A 13,410-nucleotide genomic window follows, 5' to 3' on the forward strand; every position below is an offset into this window, starting at 1 on the left:
TTCCCCACACTGGAAGGATGCTCTGGGATCTCACTGCTCTGGGGCATGATCTCCTGATGGCCACTAGCCTGGCCCATTTTCTCCCTGGGCCTGCCCTGTCCTTTAACCTCACCAGTGTCCCCCTTAAAATGGCATTTCCTGAGATGCCAGTAAAATCCAAGGCCGTGATACAAAAAGCAAAGATGCCTTTTCCTGAATGCTGTGCACCCCCTGCAGCCACCGAGCAGGACGCTGCAAGCACCAAATGCCGGGTGAGAGACGGCCATTGGGTTTATGGGACTGGGCGACCCAGACATGGGGCTCACAGCTGTCAATCACCCCTGCTGGTCCAAGGTCCCTGTGCCAGGCAGCTCCCTGGAGCATCTCCCTGCTGCTGGAGGAGCTGTCATCCCTGACATCCCTCTGCTGTCACCCTCCAGGGAATCCCCACCAGAGGCTGGGATGTGAAAGGGCTTCCCCGTTATCACGGGCCCTTCTCCCAGCAGAGAGAAGCAGCTTTTCAAGAGCAGGGGGAGTGCAGGGAAAGCTGGCCGGGCAGGGGCTGCCATTCCCTCCCCCGGATCATCAAAGAGCTCCATAGGCTTGTGAAAGGGGTGATTCAGCAAAACAGGAGGAGAGGAGACGCAGAAGCACCAAGTCAGCACAGCTGGACGGGGCGAAATTCCCATCCTGTGGAAGCCACAGGGAGCAAGGCTCAGGTGTCCTGCTCCCTCGGCGATAGGGGGCAAATCCTGGAGGTCCAGCTGCTCTGAGCGCTGGTCCTAGAGCCAGGAATACAACAGAAAAACACTGGTGCTGGGGCTTTTTTTTTTTTTCATTCCCAGAAAGATCAGGTCGGACTGGCCTGGCATGTGATGGAGTGGGTGGGAAAGCCATTTTGCCTGAAGAGGAGGAAATGCCATCGTGTTGCCAATCACAAGCATTGAAAAAGCTGAATTACAGCTGCAGGACTGGTCGAAAACCGTCCATTCTGGTTTATAACCACGCTCCGTTGATTTGGCTCCTAGTTTCTGACCTGTTAAAAGTTCACATTTCTTCCGTAAACACCAGAAAAACGAGAAAGCTACAATTCCCACGCAGTCATGTGGCTCCAAGAGCCAGAGCTCACAGAGAAATCCAGCCACACTCTGAAAACCAGGAGAGCTGACAGCCCCAACCACTAAATAGTCCTGAAAAATGAAGTCTCTGAACTTGCGATACACTGAAAGCCCTTAGTTTTTTTGTTCCAGCTGCTGATAATCCAGACCCGCGCTCTAAAGCCAACAGCTTTAGAGATAAGCGACATCATATTTACATCAGCGTTAACTGTGAGCGGAGTTTGACCATTAGCTCCAAATCCAGGAAAAGCGGAATGACGCGTGCATTTAGGCAGCTGGAAAATCTTTTATCTTTTGTCCAAAGCTGGTGTCTTATTTCAAGACAGACAATGTTTCCAAGCCACACTTTTTAAAAAAAAATATATAAAAAAAGTAGTTGGTGCTGTGTCCGATCCCCGACCTGCTCATGGCATGCTCTTATTAAATGTTGCCAAAGTGGCTTGGTCACCCCAAGAGCATCTCTCCAGCCTGGGGAGGGGTGTCCAGAGCCCCTCACCCTGCAGCTAGACACCCCCCCCAAAGCCCCCAGCAGCCTCCATCCTGCACCGGGGCGGGGGGCAAAGGCCAGGAGTGGGAAGGGACAGGGATGCCCATGGCCGGGTGGGATTTTCATGGTATCACCGATGGTGCTCACGGACAGACCGTGCCTGTGTCCGACCCGTCGCCCTTCTCACAGCCCCCAGCGTGCCAACAGCGGGCCACACGGCCACCCCGTCCCCCCGAAGAGCCGGTTCAGCTCCCTAAGCCGGCTTTGGATGGGGCTGGGGCACGGAAAGGCTGCGGCGGGAGAGGAGAGGCGGCTGGGGAGCGGGGCCCCGGCACGCATCGGGCGCCCAGCACCGCTCCGGCTGCCGGGACGCCCTGTCCGGGCCGTGCCTTTGCCACGAAAGGATGGAGCGGGTGATGCCCGAGGTCCCTTCCAACATGGTGTTCCGTGATTCACCCGCGGCCCCCGGTGCCCACTGCACGCCCCCGCCATCCTCCCGCACCCCTGGCTGCGCACTCCTTCTCGCCCCCCCCCGCGGACACCCCGGGAGACGCACCCTACCGACACGCCCGCGCCCGGTACACGCACCGCCCGGCCTCCCGGGCCCTGCACCCGGTGCAGGCACCCCCCGCGTGCACCCGGTGCAGGCGTTCACCACCCCACACCCCGACGCACGGACCCGGTGCAGGTGACGCTGTCCCCCCGGGGCACGGACCCGGTATTGGAGCTCACCGCCCCCCCCGGTGCACGGATCCGCTGCACACGCTCACCGGCCCCCCGGCCCCCGCCCCGGTGCACGCGCAGCCGTCGCACGGACCCGGTGCAGACGCTGCCGCTCCCCCCCCCCCCCCCGGGTGCACGCGCAGCCGGTACCGCCACCCGCTGCCCCGCGCGCACCGCCCCGCCGGCGGCTGAGCCACGCGCAAGCGCGATGGCCGCCCCGGTCCGGTGACGTCACCTCCCCCGCCCCGTTCCCCGCCCGGCCATGGAGCCCGGCTAATGCCGGTGTGTGTCGCGCCCGCCCGCCCCGCGCTTCCCCCCGCCCCCCCGCGCCGCCGATGCCTGGGCTCGGCGGCGCCCGCCCGGCCGCCCCGCTGCGCCGCCAGCCCCGCTCGCCCCGCGCTCGCCGCCGGGGCCGGGGCCTCCGCCGGACCGCGCCGCGCCGAGCCGAGCCGCCACGGCGGCCCGGGGACCTGCCGTGGGTGAGTGTCGAGCGCCCGGCGAGGGGGGGGCTCCCGCGCCCCTCGCCTCCCATCGCCGTCCCGCCCGCACCCGCTCCCCCCGTCCCCCGCGAACAGCCCCCGGGACCGCACACCCCGCGCAGGTGCGGGGGGGGTCGGCGGCGAGGCGATCCCGCGGCCCCCCCTCCCCTTGCCCGGCGCCCACCCGGGGGTCGGGACACGCGTGTTCCCCCCCGCCGCCGCCGCCCCGGTCCGCCCAGCCCTGCCTCGGGGCGGGGAGCCGGCGGGCTGCGCTGCCCTTTGCTGCCATCGTCTCGCCAGCAATTAAAATTAAATTAAATTAAAAATCTGCCGGCCCAGCCGCTGCGGGACCCGGCTGTGTGGGGCTGCCCGGGACCCGGCGCCCTCGGAGCCGTCTGTTTGGGTTTTTTTTTCCTTGAATCTGGGTCTTTAGAGGAAAAAAAAGTCATTTTTTTCCATCCCTCGCTGGCTGCTTGCGCTGGGGACCGAGGGGCGGCTGACCCCACTGGTGTCGCAGTTGGGGGGTAGGAGGGTTGGTCACGGGTGGGGGATTTTTGGGGGCTCCTGGTGCGGCAGCGATGCCGGGTTTAATGTGCCTGGCCTTGGGACAACACGGGATGCGGGCAGACGGCATCACCTTCCTCACACAGGTAGGAAAAGCCACTTGCTGCTAAGGGACGTGCCCGAGGCCGCATGGGAAATCAGTGTCGGAGTTGGGACTGAGCCCCATCTTGCTCCCCCCTTGGTTTCCCCTTGGTCCTTGCCTTGCCTGGCTGGGGACGGTGGCTCAACCTCGCACCCTCGGGGTAAAGTCCTGCCTGGGCGATGCCAGCTCCTCGTCCGGTGCCCGGGGTGGCAGCCAGGCATGTGGCCGGGTGCCAGCAGGCTGAGGCTTCTCCGCTGGGCTGGGGGAGCGGGGACCTTTTGGCACAGGGGGTGCGGGTCAAAGGCGGAGAGCGGGTATGAGCCCCTCGGGCACCACGTTCGCTCGGACGTATCTGAGTGCGACTGCGCGGCTCGTGCTTGGGACTTTGGACTCCATCCTCCGGTCTGGGGCTTAGTCTGTGCCTGCAAAACTCAACAATAAGGTTTTTCCAAGGGTTCGTCTTCTGTGCTGATTACAAGATGGGAAATTCTGGGGGAGAGGCAGGTGATGAAGGGAAGGCAGGTGATGGGGGAGAGGCAGGTGATGTAGGTGACGTGTCTTGTTAGGCCAACCGACGTACCTGGAAAAAGAAATAATCATATCCAAGCCCTTCTTGAACTGGGTTTTCCCATTTCTGCTCCCCTTCCCATTTCTGCTTTCCTGTTTCTGCTGTGCCTGGCGGGAGGGTGGCTCCATCTGGGCAGGGAGGGTCTCGCTGCTACTGGTCACCTCCTCTGGCTACAGTCCCCAACCCAGGATCACACAGTCCTGAGGAACCGTTCTCCACGGAGAGGAAGCCAGAAGTTTACTTCATTATCTGGAACACTTTATTCTAAAGTAATTTCTCTTTAAGAGAGGAGGAGGAGGAAAAAAAAAAACCAACTCAGAAGATCAGAAACATTTTATTTACCGTAGAAGAAAACAGCAATTTAATGATAACTTCTATTAACTAGGTTGGGTCCGTGACCTTGATGTATTTTACTGCTCGGGATGTGTAGCTGAGAAGAGGGAGCAGACTGTTCCAGTCTGTTTATTGTTTCGTCTTAGTTCATCCCAGTAACTCTCTGCACACGGATGCCCACACAATTTTGGAGCCCTGACCCACCTTCGGGGGTGGGAAGGAGGAGGCTGTTGGATGCGTTTTGCTTCCGATACACCCTAATCTGCAGCTTGTGTTAATTATATTATAGATGGGTTGGGGTTTAGCATGGTTTTTTTTCTGACGGGGCTCAGCCTCCGCAATTCTTGCTACTGTAGGGAAGCTGTAGTAACTTGAAGCCCCGAAGTCACTCGCAGGAGCACTTCTCTATCAATAACATCCTTGTTGCGAAGCCAGGCAAAACCAGCCCCGTGGGGGCTGCTGGCTTTCATCGGGGGGATGTGGGGACTGATGCAGGTGGTGCTGACAGCCCAGAGAGGGGAAACCTGGAGCAGGTGAGCCGAGCTGGTCGCAAGAGCCATCTGGGTTGTCTGTGGGGGAGATTTAAACAGCAACGTGGCTCCGGTTCCCCAGAGTGTGTCCCCTCGCTCCGCGGGAAGGTTTTCCTTCTATTTAGACCCCCTCTTCCTCCCTTCCAAAAATGCGGTGCCCTTGTGTATGCCAGCTTTATCATCCGCCTTGGTTACTATGGTGTTACTACGTAAAAGCAGCTCGTCTCGTAGCTCCTGGAATTATCTACAACTTGGGTTTACAGCCCAACCTGGGCATGCGGGTCTGCGCCCCTCTCTTGCCAAGTCTTTCCCAGTTTGTGCGATGGGACGGGTCCAGAGGCAGCATTGTTGGCAGGGCATGGCCGTGGCTCAATCCCCTGGCATCCCCCTCCTGGTGACCGGGCGCTAGGAGCCCCCTGCTCCATGCAGGGCTGTTCCATAGGTGTGTCGCTTGCTATTTCCAAATGCGGGGCCACATCCTAGGCAGGGATGAGCCCTGGAAGACCCACTTGCGCTCATCCCCCTCCGCAGGCAGGGCATTTGCTCCCCCAAGAAAACTGTTGGGAGTGGAAACAAATAATTGAGGGTCTGTGGAAATCTGTGCAGACAAAAGGCAGAAGACGGGAGCAGACGTCTCCCCCCATGCCACCATGCTGCTCAGCCCCCACGGCTTGTGCAAGGGACCCCCTGGGTCCCCTTCCCATTTCTGCTCTGCTCGGCTGTGGGTTTTCCCCTCCTGGTCCCTTGCTCCCCATCTCCTGGTATTATTTTTTTTCCTTTCTGTCTTTTCCACTGGATTTCCATGTAAAAAAAGCTGGAGGGAGGTTCATCCTGTGGACAGGTCCTTGGTTTGCACGCTATTAATGTAAGTTATTGTCGCCCTTGTTCTTGCAGGGAGCGGACATGGCCCCGAAAGAGGGGAATTTGCTTGGGAGAGCAGGAGCCCAGAGCCAGGTCTAGGTTCCCCCTGCCTTGATGGTCCCAAGGATGATTCGCCCCGCATAGACTCAGAGTCACCCCCCGAGGTGCTGCACTCTTTGCATTAACCAAATGGGAGCCCAGGATGATCATGTTTGTAACTCAGGCACCTGTTCTAGGTAGGATGAGTCTAGTCCTGCTACGGAGCCTAATTTGGAGAAGCTCCCGCTTGCTGGCTCTTCTTTCCAGGTTCTTGGGGTGAAGGTGTGCAGCATCTCTTTCTCGTAGCTGTGATGGCTTTTCTGCTTTGTTGAGTAGGAGAGGGGCGATGTTTCTAATTAAAAAGAAGAAAAAAAAAAAAAAAAGACTTGTGCTTCTCCCCTTCTTTGTTTGTTTGTTTTTTCTCTTTTTTTTTTCTGGGCAAATGTTCTAAATAACAATGCTTAAAATGCAAGTGGAGCGGGTTTGCGAGAAGTCACTGGAGAAGCCCTGGTCGGCTGAGGGCTGTGGTGGAGTCAGAGGAGCTGGTGATGACACATGGCACAAGGGCAGAGCCGGAGTGGTTGGGTTGTCACCAGATGCAGTCACAGCCATTGCAGAGGATGTTCTCATGCATTTCAAAGACTTCGTGGTTTCTCTTTCCTCTCCCCTTTCAGTGGGACACTGTGTGTGGGTGCCTGCTCCTTTTTCTACATGCACAAAAAGGGGATATTTAACTGAACTCCCTTTGTATCTACGCGCTCAACACTCCTTAGTCCTACTTCTTTCTTTTTTAAGAAATAGAAAAAATGGAGAATGAGCCTGCTAAACTGCGCGTTCAATTGCAGTGATGGCTTTTTTAACGTTCCTCCCACTGAAGGCGAGCGCTGCCCTCACGGCTCCAGCCAGGCCCCCCATGTGTTTTAGCACTTGCTTGGGAAAGAAAAAAAAAAAAAATAGCATGGTGTTAAGGTTGCAAAAGTTTCCATTATAGCTCCACCCAAACGCTCCTGCCCAGTAACGCTCAGAAAATTCAGTCTGGGTGACAGGGCTTCCCTGCCTGCTGTGCTGCTCAGGGGGAAGGAGAAGAGATTTTTTGGGTTTTTTTCCTTTAAGATGGAGATGCTTGAGAGGGCCACGTCAGGAATAGGGTGGGGAATGAGCCCTGGCATTTGGCCGCAGCATGTCCTTAATAAAGGGCCTGGGTGGGACAGGTTTAAATAGCCAGCACTTAAAAATTCACTGAAGCAAGAGGCAGAGGAATCAGTTGAAAGGGGCTGCCAGTGAGGAGGCTCTCTGCTATCTGTGTCGGTATCTTTTAACTCTTCCTCTCCAGAATAGGTGTCTTGATGTTGTTCCCAGGCTGACTTTTTTGTCCTAATGGTGGAAAGGGGATCAGTTTGCTCCTGTGAGAAGGATAAGAAGGGAGCTCATTGCTCCTGGAGCCCGACTTAGCATGTGGGATGCTCACGCATGCTCTGCTCTCATGTGTCGATAAATAAAGAGGTTTTCATGGAACTTATAAAAACTTCTCTTTTGGAAATAGGTCAAGCAAATATTTATTTCCCTAAGGTGTCATGCCAGTGTTGCACAAATACTTGAATGGGTAGCCATTTTATTTTTCCCTGCTTTGTTTCTCTTTAAGCATATTCAGTGCTTTTTTCCAGTGGTGTAGAGGCACACATTAATAAGTGTATGTAATCAGTCCTGTCGGGCTCTCTTTCCATCTGGAAATCTGTGCATCTCCTATTTACTCATGCTCTACGACTGTAGTGCTGTAGATCAGAAGCTGTAACACTTTTTTCTTTATATCTAGGTGTTTATCAGAAAGCTGGGGGGACATTTTTTGTTGTCCAGAGGAGTTCAGGTCAGCAGGGGGGTCAACTGCCTAAATCAATTTAAAAACAAAACTCCCAGAATACAGCAAATCTTAATAAAATGGCCGTACTGGTGGTTCACTTTCCCATCCTGCAGCCCCAGCTGTGGTGTTGCTGGTGTCCCCCTGGAAAGTAAGTCCAAAGGTTGGGTTGTCCCACAGATGGAGAGTGTGGTAACTGCCAAAAGCTTGTGCCCTGCTGTCTGATGGAGCTCGTTCCGTCTTCCCCAAATTATCGGGAATCGGTCAGTATGTTTGTCTCCAAAGAAGGACTGAAACTTCTTGTCTACTCTTAAAATGGTAAAAATAAAGAGTTTTGCTTAAAAGGACCAAAATTAGGCCTGAGGTCTTGGATACTCAATCCTGTAGCCCTTCATCTCCAGATCTCAGAGTAGGAGTAGCAAGGGTCTTTGTTGTAGCACGCTGGAGTACTTGGAGTATACTTAGTGTAAGAAGATATTCAAGACTAGGTTGTATTGGATGCTTTTTGATGTGTAGCATATTTAATGAACTGAGGTCTTGGGTCTCTGCATTAAGGATCCAACCATATTGCTGGCTCCTCATGCCTGTGCAGAGAGCAGGTTTCAATGGCTGGAGACATTCCTGGTGGCTCCAGGCCCTGCCTTGGGGCACAAGGACCATTTCAGCCTCCGACGCTAGCCGGTGTGCTGAGCTTTCTCTTGCAGCCTGTGTCGTGCCTTCTGGCTCTGGTCAACCTTGAGGTGGTCACCTGTAAACCAGCACGTCAAGCGTGGTGCTCGGAGACCTTGATGGTTGGGTGTAACACCAATGGGGCTTCTTGACATGTGGTTTTTCACAGCCCTGGCAAGATGTGTGTGTTTACTCTTTGCATTAAGGTTCATTGGCTCTTTCGTGTGTTCCTAGTTGTAGGACGGTCATTAGAGACAAGTCATCCTGAAGAACGTGCAGGAGGTTGTGCGAACCTGTTGTGTTGGCGCTTTGGTTTGTTAAGCGGGATGTAAAAGCAGACTCCTCCTCCTGAAATGTATCCTGCTCGCTCTTTCTTTGCTAGGAATCATTTCTGTGCCAGAAAATATTTAAGACAAGTGGAGTGTCTCTGTTTTATAGAGGCAGAACTAATTTAAAACCAAAAATCTGGACACAAACCCCCTCAGCAGAGGGGAAGCAGACTTGTGGTCTGGACTCGGAGCGGGCAGATGAATGTGAATATTTCATTAAGACCATAATCCACCTGCTAGGCCCTGCTCCTCCGGCCTTGCATGTACTGTGAAGTGCAGCAGATGTTTTAAATAGCAGCCTGCGTTCTCCGCTCCGGTGTCTGGCATTTCCATGTTACTGTACAGGCAGGAAAGACGGAGACCGAGGGTGATGCAGCAACCACTTGCAGGTTTGGAGGCCCTTTGCTTTTAGCCTTTTTTCCCTTCCATTGCTGAAGTCCGTCTCAGTGCCGTGGTGGTGTCCACCTCACCTAGCTGAGCTGTGTTTGCTCTGCCATGTGCCGGCACCGTTTCTGGAGGCTGGAAATTTGGCCCTGGCAATCACGGTAGTGCTTAGTGCCCTAGAAATGAAGGTGCTTCGGAGGAGGCATCTTTGGAGCCAGCTCACTGGAGGTTAATTGTGCAAAAACCCTCTCCGGTGAGTAGTCATTGCCATGTCCACCCAGATCTAGCCCTTTCCGGAGCTTCTCTGTGCTCTCCTGATTTTGCTGGTGTCTCCTCTTCTCGCATGTCTGGATCACAGCAAGCCCCCCGGTCCCCCTCTGCCTTAATTTAGGGCCAGCCCTTAGGAAGTGGCAGAATAGGCCTCGCCATGAGCCCCCCTGGTGCCCTGCCAGGCCCAGCTGCCAGGCCGTGCCGCTGCTTCGTCATGGCTGTGACTTAGAGGTGATTTTTTTTCAATCTTATTTTCTGCTCTGGGGAAACCTGCACGTCTTTCCAGGGCGCTGTTGATTCCCTTCGGCATTGAGGGATATTTGCTGTTCTTGTCACCTTTGTCACCTTCTGGGGAGGCCCCGGAGCAGCTTGTGGGCACCCAGCAGTGGCTGGGAAGCAGGAGACTGGGTGATTTAAAGGAATTTCTGAGCTTTCACACTCCTACTTTGATCTTCTCTGGCACCTAGGATAGGTTTGGGGTTGGTTTGTTTGTTTGTTTTATTTTATTGTAGTTCTCAACAGGCTGGTTGGAGCTGAGAGGGTGGGGGTGAGAAGGAGCCCTTGCTTTCAGGGGTAACCCCCCCAGTAAGCAGCACTGGAAGGCAAACATGAAGCCCCTTCTGTGCTCCAAGCCCTGCTGTTGACAATACTGGTGAACTGACACGTGTCCTTGCCCAGGTTAAATGAGGTGGTAAATAGTATTTGAGATTCATGTAGCAAAATCAGGGATCTCTCTGCCGGGTACCTTCAGAAGAGGGTCTCCACCAGGGACCTGTGCTTAGCTGGTAGACCTGGTAGCTGGAGAATCCGGTCCTTGCTGGTGGGTGTTGTCGACACATGTTGCTCTGTCCCTCTCACTCTTCTGGGGTGAGGACAAAGCCACCCCAGTCCGTCAGAGGTGCTGACGGGGCAGGGGCCGTCATCGGAAATGTCTGCCATCGCTACCTCTGCTCCTCACTCATGCAAAGCCCTGTTCCTACCTCAGCAGGGGCATTCTGGCATGGCTGGAGTCCCGGCCTTGGAAATGGGGGCTTATTTCCCACATGCGGGGAGGTTTTCCTTCTTAATTACAAGCATTGGCCAAGTAGAAAAGGGTACAGGTGGTGTGAGGCAGCGGAGAATGCTGTGAACAGCAGAGATATTGATGAGCACGGGAGGGCTTGCTTTGCCTTCCCAAAGTGTCTGCTCCGGAGATGTCATTGATGTTCTGCCCCTCGACGTTTGGAAATGCTGCCTTGTGCATCTTTGCTGCTGGGGTTGAGTTTGTGAGGTCCTTGTAGGCATGGGACTCGGAAGAAAATTAAAAAAAAAAATTGTTGAATTTAAAATGTCATTGATTTCTCTTTTTTTTTTTTTTGGTATTTTCTTCTAATTTAATCAATTCCCTACTGTGCTGTAAATTCCAAATGTGAATGGGAAATAATCCCACCAGTACAATAATTAGCATGTAACCAGCAGATGAAGAAAACCCAAGCTGCTGAGCTGATTGGTGAATGCCGACTATTTTCTGAATTAATTTCAATAATCACATCTCCCATTAAAAAGAAGACGGGGCGGGGAGGAAGTCTTAAATTTTCCTCAAGCTCAATGTAGTGAAAAATGGTATGTGCTGTATAGCTGTTCTCCATGTGGTTATAAAAAACAGAGGAGGGAGGTTCTTGGAACTGAATTGCAGATACAAAGTATTGCTAATTTTGCAACCCAGTAGCTCAATTTCAGTTCCTTTTTTTTTGGGGGGGGGCGGAAATAGAAATTTTAAGTCCAATATCCATAATTTTATGTAGGTGTGTGACAGTAAATAGCCTACTGGAAGAAGAAAACATTCCCTTGCTGTGGCGCTTTGCTGTGGGATGCAAAAATAAGTCCACTGGAGACCATTAATAGTGAAATCTGTTTCCGTGTTTACGGTGCACCCATCCAGCTCCCGAAAATTTTGTGGTCGTGCTTCGAAGCAACAGCTGGAAATCAGCAATTGGGAAGGGGTGGTTTCAGAGCATCCAGGAGCTGGGCACCCTCTTACCACATGGACCCGCGGCTGTTTTCTGTCCTGCCTTCCTCTGCTGCTTGTTTTGGCCAGTTCTGCCCCAAAGGTGGGTGGAGAAATCCTCTCTCTGCCTTGATACCTCCATGGTGTCGTGTCCAGGCAGCCCCAGGAAAGGTCACCTCTGCAGAGCTGTACCTGGCAGCTGGTGTAATTACACACCTGAATTCACATTCAGTATTATAAGAGATGATTTTCTCTCCTAATGATGTTTTTCCCCTCCTAGAGCGTCCACTGGCCATGGCCACCTCACCCTCAGGACTTACTTTCCAACAGCAAAACACAGGCAGTGCTGCTATCAGGTGTTGAACCAGAGCACCACTTTAGAGAGGCTTTTTAATTCCAGTTTAAACTTAATTTTAGCAACATTTGCTAAGTTGTGATATAGTTTAGTACTTGTAGGCCTAAAAATATTTTATTTAGAAATGCTGGGGATGGTCTGCTGAAACCCTGGCCCTACAAGTGTTGCATACAAGCCTACCACACCACGCTGCACGGGTGAGAAATTCCCGTGCGTTTGATGGAGTAACCTTTTTATTAAGGTGTTTGCAGGATTAGGGCAATTGGAGGTGCCTGTGATGTGAAATGCTCGCTCTGGCATAATGCTGGTGATCTGGTGTGCCCCCCCCCGCCAGTTTTCAGTGTAGGGAACAAGAGCTGCCCAGAGCCACCCCGTGGTGTGACAGTCCCGAGGGAGACCAGGTCCCAGTGAGCATCTCTGATACGTGGCTTTCAGGTCCTCTCCCTCCCAAAGGCTCAGGATACGGTGATGTTGTCAGATGTTATTTTTTAAAAAAAAAAAAAAAAAAAAAAAAAGGTCAGGCCAATCCAAGTGCTTTGAAACAGTATTTATTATTTTATAAACTCAAGCCCGGCACTCTGTGGGAAGGTATGCAAGCGGATCACTACGGTTCTTTGCATATTTTCCTAATGTTAGAGACGGTCTCAAAGAAGTATCACATTGTTTCATTTCCCCTCCACACTTAATGTTTTTCTAAAAATAAAAGCTAATGTCAACAATCCTACAATAACGAATGAGTGAATGTGCACGTCCTGCACCCAATTAATTTTTTTTATTATAATTTTTTTTGGTGAAAAGCAAGATTTAGCTGGTAATCACATTATAAGCTATGGATAAAAACGTATCTTTTAAACCATCTCACTGGTGGCTTTTTCTTTTTGCCTTTTTAAAATGCCATTAGTCAAGTTAGAGGCTGAAAATATTCTAGCTAAGCAGAGACCAAGAAAAGTCACTTGAGGTGAGTAAACAAGTTGGCTTTTTTTTTTTATGAAAGCCAAAAAACCGGCCTGCTGCCACTCCGTGTGTTAAAGGTACCTTAAATACAGAGTCTCCTTCAGTGCTGACAGGCGTCCCAAACACCTTTTATAACAAACCTCTAATTATAGCTTAGTGACTCCATAGGTTCTCCGGATCAACTTGGGAATATTCGACCGAAAACCAGGGAGAGTATTTGTATTTTCTGCAACTGATGGGTGAACCAGATTTAGAGCTGGACCTAGTGAGTGTGGTGCATAGTGATGTATTTATAGAGTATTACAGAGTTTTGCTTGCTGCTGCATGATACAATTTTGGGGTTAAACTCTGTATTTTGGGAAATACTTCCCGAATGCATTGGTGTGGATTCCCGAATCCAGACCCCAAATGAGCTGGTTGGAAAAGGGTTCGGCTGGTGGCCAGCTCCTGCAGACCATCACTACCACCTGAGCTCTGACACTTGGATTAAAGCCTAGCACTCAGATCCAGGGACTTCAGTGAAAATGTCGGCTTTTTAAAGAAAAAAGACCTCCAGAGCTTTGCAGTTATGGAGAAAACCTGGAAAACTGGAATTCTCAGGCAGAGGCTGGTAGGGAGATGCCCTCCTCTCACCACCCCGCATTAGCCTGGTTATTTCCCAGTATCTCAGACTAGGAGCCAGTGCTGTGGTGTTCGGGGCTTGACTTATGGTTTTAGAAGTTGGCATGGCTGATCCTGGCAAGTTGATTCTTTTCTCCTCCATTTATTTATTTCTTCCCCCTGCACCCCCCCTCCCTTCATTTTAATACCGTCTCCTGGGAGATTCCAGCTGAAATCTATTCAT

At 52.6% G+C, this 13,410-nt stretch overlaps 1 protein-coding gene across 3 annotated transcripts in view; it reads left to right on the forward strand.

Annotated features, from left to right (window-relative positions):
- The first annotated feature begins 2,665 nt into the window (after positions 1-2,665).
- Positions 2,666-13,410, forward strand: part of ZHX3 (zinc fingers and homeoboxes 3) — a 51,861-nt gene continuing 41,116 nt past the window's right edge. For 2 of the 3 annotated variants that reach the window (XM_054218257.1, XM_054218254.1), the window contains exon 1: positions 2,666-2,786. The gene's annotated coding sequence lies outside the window, so the exon portion shown is untranslated. The remainder of the gene's footprint in view (positions 2,787-13,410) is intronic. The other variant, XM_054218255.1, reaches the window with a different exon arrangement.

This window comes from Rissa tridactyla, chromosome 12 (genome assembly GCF_028500815.1).
Source record: "Rissa tridactyla isolate bRisTri1 chromosome 12, bRisTri1.patW.cur.20221130, whole genome shotgun sequence".
NCBI lineage: Eukaryota > Metazoa > Chordata > Aves > Charadriiformes > Laridae > Rissa > Rissa tridactyla.